Here is a 6,475-nt window from a genome sequence, read left to right on the forward strand (position 1 = left end):
TTTGATTGAGTGAAGTAGACTAAATTTAGCGTCTTCCATTGTCTGTATCCATGATTCCCCCGAAACTGTTTACAAATAATTTTCTGTGCATTTTTCCGAGGAGGGTTCAGACTGTTCATAGTTTGTTGGATTTATGACCCAATAAGATTAGGTGCCAACTGACTAGGAGAGTGTCCCTAACATATGATCCTTTTTAGAAAAAAGCGGGTTCTGAGTCTGGGGTGAGGGACAGACCTGGGCTGCAGTCAAGGCTCCAGATGGAAATACCCAACTGTCTGTGGCAACCTCCCCAAGATGTCCCATAGGCCCCACATTCTCAGCAAATCCCATGGACTGTTCTTTCAAAATATAACCAGAATCCCAGGTAGACGGATATTCCCTATACAGTTCAGCTTGGCCCTGTGTGTCAATATATTCATGATAAAAAGTTGGAAAATATAAATATCACTTAAACCAATACCAGTCAGGACAAACCACCCTTCTCTCCTACTTAGATCCTTCCAATAGTCCCCTTCTTGGTCCCCTATTTCCATTTATCCTTGTCCCCCACCAACCTGTCTATTGTACCTTCAGGAACCAGTGTGATACTGACCAAAAAAAGTTGGTTCACGTCAGCCTCTGTCTCAAACCCCCAATGGCCCCCATCTCACTCAGAGTCAAAGTCCAGGTTCTTTCGATGATCTGCAAGGCCTCACCCAACCCTTGGGGGGCCCCATTCCTTCCCCGGCTTCTCTCCTATTGTTCTTTCCCTTACTGCTCTGCTCCAGCTACTCCCTTTTTCTTGAACTTGTTAGGCTCCCTCCTGCCTCAGGGCCTTTGCACCTGCTATTTCTTTGCTTGGATTCTTTCCCCCCAAATAATGACAGGAGTCACTTCCTCCCCTTCTTCAGGTCTTTGCTTAGATATCACCTCAGTGAGACCTTCTCTGACCACCTTTTTAAAAAATTGACCCCCCTCATTTCCTATCTCTCTTTTCTTCCATATCCCTTTTCACTGTCATTGGCTTTCTCCACCCCCCACCAGAATGGAAGCTCCACGAGGGCAAGGGTTTTAGTCTCTTTTGTTCAAACCTTTTTCTCCACTGTCTTCAACACTGCCTGCTATCTAGTGAGCCCTCAACATATTTTTGTTGAATGAATGACTGAATGGATGAATCTTCCCCCCACGTTGCCAAACCTGCCCCCAATCCTCACGTGCCTCATTTTGGTAGAGTATATCACCATTCCCACTCCTCCCAAGTCACCCACCCCAGGGGCCTAGGAATCCTTCCTCATACCTGCTTCTCCACACTCCCACATCCAACCAGTCCTTAATGAAGGAGAACGGGCCTTCGGTTCATCATTCAGAAAACATGCTCCCAGAACAGGTGCGGGGGTACAATGGTGACCAAAAGCAGCTTTCATTCCTGCCTTTATGGAGCTCTTGGGCTTGTCCACAGCTCTGAAATTCATCTCCTGACCCTGCCTTTGTCAGGTCTCCCCACCCCTCACCTGGGCGTGCCCCAGCCTCCCCGCGGGCCCCCTGTTCTGGGCTCTCTCACTCCACCCTTTGTCAGCACCTGGCAGAATGAGCGGTCCTACACGCAGGCACGGGTGACTATGCCAGTCCCCTTTCTTCAGAGGCCCTATGACGCACCCTAATTCCTTAACGGGACAATCAAGATACCCCACCAGCTGGCCCCCCCTCCCTCTCCTGCCTTATCTGCCTCCGCTTCCCCAGACACATTTTTTCCGGCTGTAGTCGTGTAGGATTTGCTTACATCTTCCTGCCTGCCCCGGGCTCTGGAACACCTCTCTGTGTTTGCTTTTGCCGAGCCCCTGGTCGCCTCTGGCTGGCTGAGTCCAGCCTCTGACCCCGCTCAGACCTCCAGCCTGCGCTGGGCACCTCTCTGGGCTGGGTCAGGTGCCCTCCCTCGTTGGCGATCCTGTACTATTGCTGTGGGCTGTTGGCTGTCTGCCTCCTCCATTAGACTGTGAACTCCTTGAGGGCAGAAACCCTCTTCCCATCTCCGCCTCCAGCCTCGGCACAGAGGATTCCCAGTGAGGATCTATTGGACTGCAGAAACTCCCTCTCCAAGCCTCCATTTCCTTATCTGCCACAGAGAGAATAACTCCTCCCAGGGGTTTTGGGAGGATTAACTGAGCTATGGGAGGCATGAAACCCAGAGTGCTAACTAGCATGTAGTAGGTGTTCAATAAAGTTCCTTTCCTTTTCCCATCACTGCACAGTTCAGTGTTTCAGAGCAGGATTTTCCTGCTCATGTGTGCTCCATTCTCCACCGAGGACCTGCACCAGGAAACAAAACTGCAGCAGCTGAAATGAAAGTTAGATTTAAGGAAGAACTTTCCTCAGGGCGAGAGACTTTAGAGACATTATATTAGCACAGAGAGGTCAAGAAAGAGAGGGGCTGAGGAGACTGCTCGGGTTTGCCACTTACTAGCTGTGTGACCCCGGGCAAGGTGTGGAACCTCTCTGAACCTTGGTTTCAGCGTCTTTAAAATCGGGATAGTAGCGTTTGCTTTATGGCGAAACTGGCGAAAGAATGCACGTGAGGCCTGTGGCACAGAGCCAGGCACACGGTAAAGGCTCAATAAATGTGTACTCTGGTGAGAGCTGGAAAACACGAGACACATGTGGAGTCCACCCCTCCATCACCTAGTGTCTGCTTTGTGGATACTTCCTCCTCCAGCTCTCCTGCTGGGGCGAGGGCCCCCTCCTCCATCAGACAGTGACCTCTGAGGGCTGGAAAGCCCAGTCAGGGAGCCCTGGCGAGGGCGGCCCTCCTGTGGGTCGGATCGGTTCAGTTTGTTATTGCCTGTTGTGCATGGGGCCAGGGGGTGGGTCAAGGAGCAGCCTGTTCCTGAGGGGCAGGAACCGGTGGGCCAGCCAGGGTGAGTGTCCGGAAGTAGAGGCTATGCTCATCCGCCGGGGCCTGGTTTGGCTGGAATATAGCAGTCGGCTGAGATTGTGCAAACAGGTCGTTGTGCAAACACGTCCCTGTGTGTGACCTCGATTGTGCAAATAGATGTTTACTGGAGGCTGCCAGGCTCGGGCTGCCTGCTTACAAAAAGGGCCCTAGCTGTTGACTCAGAAAAAAAAAAAAACAAAAAAACCCCCCAAAAAACCCCAGAATCTGGACACTCATTCTTCCTTGGACACACCCTGAATTTTGCGCCTCCCAGCCTTTGCTCGGAACGTTCTCTCTGCCTGGAGGGCCCTCTCCTGCCTCTATCTCCACTTGGTAAAATTGTACCCATTCTTCATGGCTCGGAGAAAATACCACTAAGTCTTTCTCCATAAACCTTTTCCTGCTTTGCGTGCCCAAGGGATTCAGTACACCTCAAATCCCTGGTCTCGCGGCGCTTTCTAGACCTTGAGCTTCCTGGGGCAAGGACCTTTCCTTGTTCACCTCTGAAAGGTTAGGGAACAGGTCCAGAGAGGGCAAGGGACTGCCCCATGTCACACAGCCAGCTCGCAGCAGAGCTGGGCTCTGAGTCTGGTCTCTGCGCCTTCTCTTATATTCTCTGCCTCTCTTTTGAACCCCACCCACCTCTGACTGTGGATCTGCGCTCCGGCCCTTAAACTGAGCTGGGACTCCAGTTGGAACTGGATGGTGGGTGGGATTATGCAGAGGAGGAAGGGGTACTCTGGGCAAGAGCAAAGGCATCAAGCCTGGGAGCAAGAAGAGTGTGGATGGAGGCTATCAGAGAGGTAGGAGGAGGAAACAGGAGGAACCGGCTGGCATTCTAGACCCAGCAGTGACATTGACTGCAGGATGGTCCTGCCTCTCGGATCCCCATCAGCTCCTCGATACTCCAGAGGCCCCCCAGGCTAATCGTGCCCCACACTGAGCCCCTCCACATTTTCCCTGAAAATTTCTGTCCTGGTGGATGGCATCTGGAAACCTGGATTCGGCCTGTCCTCCTTGCTGTCCCTTATGCCCCACATCTAGCCTGTCACCCCTTTGTGTGGGTCCTTTCTCTCCCATCTCACTGCCACTGCTGGAGTCAGGCCACTGTCCTTGCTCTTTGGGATGACTGCGGCAGCCTCCGCCTGGTCTCCCCACCTTAGTTCCGGGGACGCCGCCCTTGCTATACTCGGCTGGAGAGCTTCTTCCAAAACACAATCCCGGCTGGCCACTGTCCGAGTGAAAACCCTCCATTGGTGCCTCGCTGCCCGTGGGATAAAGTTCCAAGTCTTCCTCACGGCCTTTGAAGCCCTTCAAAACCAGCCCTTAACCCTCCCTGATGCTGGAGCCTCATCCCTTCATGCTCCCTTTCTAAACCTCCTCTTCCCCTTCGTGGGCCCGACAGCCCCACCACTCCATTTATCGTAGCCGTCCTATCACGTGCTGTTTTTTTCACAGCGCCAAGACTTCTCCACACTGTTCCCTCTGCTTGGAATGCCCTTCCCCTTATTTCTGTGTCTGAAGAAATGCCTTTTATCCTTTAAAACCCAGCTGAAATGTCACCTCCTCTGTGAAGCCTCCCTGGATTTCTCAGGCTGGGTTAGGTGCTGCTCACCTGAGCTCCCAGGTGTTCTGTGAAGCCAGGGACTTGATACGTGACTCCAGTACCCAGCGTGGGACTTGGCATAGAGGAGGGGGTGCGTGAAAGGGTGCAGAACAGTTTGGATATTGGACCTGGGTCTTCAGGCCCAAGGGGTCCCCGGGTTTCTTGCCAAGATTCTGGAGGAGTCTCTTCCACCCGGTGGCAGCTAGGACTCCACTATCCTGCTTCTCTGGTGCTCAGGTTGGCAGGATTTTCTCCCTTTGATTGCTGCCCCGAATGAAAAATGAACCAATTAGGATGTAATCAATGCTGGATGCTAGATCGCGAAGTGCAGGGCCCAAGCTGTGAAGGGGCTGGGCTGGCTGTCCAGATGCTCTCTTGGGGCCTGCCTCTAGGGAAGGAAGCAGAATTCTAACTTTGGGTGGGCAAAAGGGAAGACAGCCCCCATCCTCCCTTGTGGTCTGCTGGCCAGGAGGGCCTTATCTCTGCTCTCCATGGTGTGGCCGGGGAGGGGGTACAGTCTTGGGGGTAGGGTGTGGGGAGATCAGAGGCTGAGGGGAGATAAAGCTCAGATACTTATCTTGGCTTGGAGGAAACCTATTCCCTCTGCAAGCCTGTGGCTGGCAGGAGGGGTGGGGGGTGGCCAGATAAGGGGAGAGTCCCCAGGCCAGGCCAGCATCTGCCCTCATCATGGGGCTTCCTTGGGGGAGGGAGCTGGATCAAGGCAGCTGGTTCACATCCTCACTGGGGTGGGCCCACGGAAGGGATAAGACAGGGGCATTTTTCCTAAAAATCTTGTGAGGAAGGGTATCCAGGAGAAACAAAATGACCTGTTTAAGGCAAGAGAGAGGTGAAGACGGGTCCATAACTCTGTGATGACAACTGGGGTCTGCGTTCTCCCCTGCTTCCTGGGGTGCTCGATCTGGATGCTGAGAGGGAAGAGGGGTCCTCAGTGGTTTCTAGTGCTCCTCTGCCTTACCAGTCTGGGTCCAAGGGCCACAGCTGGGGGCTTCTGGCCACAGATTAGCCTTTGGGCTGGGGGGCACCAGGGAGCAGAGGGATGATGGCTTTTGCAACCTCCTTGTGCTTATAACTGTCCTATGAGTGGTTTGGACTGCTAGGGTAGGGCTTCCCATATCATCTCCATCACCTTTTTGGTCTCCCAGGCTGGTCTCTCCTGGAATGCCCAGTTTATTCAGTTCTTGCATTTGTTGACTCACTCACCCCCATCCCCACCTTCTCATTCTTTTTTCTGTTCATCCCCTCACTCACCCATCCATCCATCCATCCATCCATCCATCCATCCATCCATCCATCCACACACCCACCCACCTACTCACCCATCTAGCCACCCACCTATTCATCACACTCACCCATCCATCCATCCACCCACTGTAGCCACCCATCCATCCATCACACTCCCATTCCTTCATTCATTTACCACCCAAGTGCACACACCCAACCACCCATCCATCTATTCAGCAAATTTTTTTGAGTATTTACTACCAACCAGGCCCTGCGCTTGAGCCTGAGGATAGTGTATGAATGGTGTGGTCTTTGACAAACAAACTTCCCATATCGTCAAGCTCTTCGCAGAACCTCTGAGTGCCTCCCATCCCTAAGGACGCCTCCCTACAGCCCTTGTGAATGGAGGTGGCTCCTCCTCTCAAGCTCCAGGTAGACCAGGAGCCAGAAGCATGGTTAAATTTCCTCTTGATCCCAGTGTTGGATCTAGACATGGCTCCCGGGTCCTCATTTGAAGCTCTTGCCTGTGAAGCTGTGACAGCCTCTTCCGCCCCATCACTCTCTTCTACTGATCTCCAGTCACTCGGCCTTATTCTCTTGACCTGGGTGCCTGCCTCGTGGTCATCCTCTGCACTACCATCCTGCCACCATCTGGGAGGTCTTCTCAGCCACATGGATGATGCACCCACACCTTGGTTGTTCAGTTCCTTGACCAGTCA

Source organism: Panthera tigris, chromosome C1 (assembly GCF_018350195.1).
Source record: "Panthera tigris isolate Pti1 chromosome C1, P.tigris_Pti1_mat1.1, whole genome shotgun sequence".
Taxonomy (NCBI): Eukaryota; Metazoa; Chordata; class Mammalia; order Carnivora; family Felidae; genus Panthera; species Panthera tigris.